This window comes from Penaeus monodon, unplaced genomic scaffold (assembly GCF_015228065.2).
Source record: "Penaeus monodon isolate SGIC_2016 unplaced genomic scaffold, NSTDA_Pmon_1 PmonScaffold_1511, whole genome shotgun sequence".
In the NCBI taxonomy this organism is placed as follows: domain Eukaryota; kingdom Metazoa; phylum Arthropoda; class Malacostraca; order Decapoda; family Penaeidae; genus Penaeus; species Penaeus monodon.
The window spans coordinates 4,471-7,546 of NW_023644276.1; the positions used below are offsets into that span (position 1 = coordinate 4,471).

Genomic DNA, 3,076 nt, shown 5'->3' on the forward strand with positions numbered 1-3,076 from the left:
CTCCTCTTTTCCTTTCCCTTGAAACTGAAAACACACATTATACACCAATTCTCCCATGTTTTTTACTTTTCTCCCTTCTTGTTCCTTCCTACCCCCCCCATTCCCTTACTATTTTTTTTCACACTCATCCGGAAAATGCATATTTGGTTGTGCCCACGATTTACAAAAAATTGATTTTTACATATAACAGGCTAGAAATTCCGTGATCTGTTTGAAATTTTCCGGGAATGCAAGTGCATTTGTGAAGGCCACGGGTTGGATGTGTTGGGGAATACCCTGGAATAGGATCTGGGGAATCCCAGTTAAGTTTAAATTTTTGTCAGGAGGGGATGCTGTAGTTAATATTCAGTGTGGTGCTATTAATGTGGTATTGGCAAGATCTTGCCTTTGATTGATTATTATTTCTAACCAGCCTTTCCCATTTTAGGGATTATTCCCAATGAATTTACTGGGATGTTAGAGGGGAAAAGGATCATAATAATCTTGAAGTTATCTTGTATCTAAGTATCTAAGGCCTTTGTTGATATCCATTTTTTCTTGGGGAGATTATGTGGTGAGGGCTAAAAGAATCATGGACCAGGTCAAAAATTTTGTTTTTAAAGGGGGAACAATTCCCGTCGAACACTTCAGCATGTGTTCCATAAATTGTGGATCTCAGGAAAATTTGTAGATGTGAGTCTGGTAAATGGAGGGCACAGATTGGACTGTCACAAGGTGGTTTTTTCAGCATGTTCATCATATTTTGAGAACATCCTGCTAGATCACAGCATCACCCCCATCCACTAATATTACTGCATGATCTACCATATCAGCAGTGAAGCCCTGGTTCACCGTTATGTATGAGGGAAAGTGAATGTGAGCCAGGACAGCTAGCAGCATTGTTACGAGTTGCAGAAACACTGAAGGTTAAGGCCTGGCAGCTTCAGCAGCCATAAGTTAGTTTTTTACCAATAAGAGGCAGCTTCTGGAGAGATGTATCCATTGCTAGAACATGCACCCCCTAGCAGGCCCACTGTCCGTTTTTCCCATGCCGCAGCTCCCAGGCACCAGTTCCATGCCCACTCCTGGTCATTCATCACATGGCACAGAAGTAGTGTCAGTGGAGAAAGCTTTCATCCTCAAAAGCAATGAATGACAACTGCAACTTCCAGCAAGTGTAAAGAGACCAGAAAGACAGAGCACAGTCTGGACCTCAAAGGAAGCGACCCAGATCTGAAGACCAGAAGTCCCTGCCACAACCCCACCGCCTCCCAGAATGACCTTCACCAAATGAAACGTCACAACCCTCACCAGCTTCTGTGCTTACCCAGAGGCAGACCACTTATTAACATTCTTTTAGCTTTATTTATTTACAAGAAAGTAATTTTCCAGTAGAAAAGTTATTTTATAGTAAAATGTTGATAGATTAATCTGTAATAGAGTTCACTCTCAGAAGTGAATTATATCTTTAATCATGGATATTATGGAAATGCTCAGATGGAGGTTTGGTATATGTTGATGTCTGCACAGGTTTTGCAAACAGTAAGCAAGCTGATGAAACCGCTTGGGGAACTACAGATAGACGTCTGGCGGTCAATCTCCATGGAATCTAGAATGTGATACAAACCTCAGCAGGTTGGTACTGTTGTTTTTAGGGAATGGTTTGTAAGAGGGGATGTTTTTTAAGGGGATGACATTTTTATTTATTTATTTATTTTTTTAGTGTCTTGTATTGTTGATCAGTTCACTGCTTCATTTATAATTTAACGATAATTATTAGCAAGAGGATAAATTTATCTTTTAAACTTTAGTTACTTTAAGCTTCATCTTTCTGGTACTGGTATTCTCATTTGATAGTTTATGAACATATTAACACTTGTGTTATTCCTTAGTTCCAGATGGTATACAGAAGTAGCGTGACTAGGAACGTACAGCATCACGCACCAAGGACTTCAGATACTTCATCACAGCACAGTCCCAGCCCACACATGGCACAACACCCTCCTTAGAAACCTGCCCTATCAGCCAAGAACAACACTCCTCTTGGTGGTAGTCCTGTGAGAGACACGTACACACACCTGGATCTTGAGGAAGGCATTGAAGGCTGCTCTTAGGCCGCCTTACTCCAGCAAAGCGCATTGCACAGTACCGCATTCCCGTAGAACCTTTCTTACAGGAGGCTCTCTGCAGTGCGGCAAGAGCCGTGTGGTTCCGTCGGCCAAGAGAATGCTGCGGATAATTTCTAACATCAGGCACTCTGGTGATGACCCATCATCACAGCTTTATTCTTCCCAGGTCTGAGGTCGGATTCTTATGCTGCCTCTTTCAATATAAGTCGAAAAAAGCTTCTTGTAGATGGGAAGGAGGCAACATCAGATGCAAAAAAGGTGATGTGTGATGGCCCCAAATATCAGCTACTTCTCCCTGATCACCTTGCTGCTTCCAATAACTACGATGCTATCTTACTATCTAAACTTGTCAAGCTCAGCAGGTGATTGCACCAAGCCTGAAGAAGTCATTGAAGCATAAGAAAGGTCAAGTTAAAGATTTTACAGACGGTGGATCAACCAGAAATGTGGCAACTGATGTAGCTGAGCAAGCACTTGCCCTGGTCCACACCACACAATGTTATCGCAAGTGAAGACCATTTTGGCTGACCAGAGCTCAGCAGATTCCAGATTTAAACGTGATCTTAAGAGAAGTATCACAAAGTGACCTCTAAAAAAGAGTCCAGTGCCATTGCAACTAACCATTCATTCAACATTCCATTAGGTTAAGGCATATATTATTTGTATATTTTAACGATGAGGGATGTAGAGTTAATATTTCAGTCCAAAGTATTTCCCTATTATGACTGCATAGTCCTATTATGCAAAGATGAACTATCTCAGTATTTATTACTTCCAACTCTAACGAAGAGAACCAGATGTTCTTGGACACTGTAAATAAAACTTCTCATTCTACTATTCATTTATTCAAGGTTTGATATCTAATACATGACACAAGTGAGCACGGGTGGATGAATAAAATATTTTGAAGCTTGTTGCCCTTGAGTAAGATAGCACCATATAGTTCCCCAAACGAGGTCTTTCTGTCA

At 41.1% G+C, this 3,076-nt stretch overlaps 1 pseudogene; it reads left to right on the forward strand.

Moving 5' to 3' along the window:
- Positions 1 to 439: 439 nt before the first annotated feature.
- Positions 440 to 2,620, forward strand: LOC119569437 (annotated as a pseudogene).
- The last annotated feature ends 456 nt before the right edge of the window (positions 2,621 to 3,076 follow it).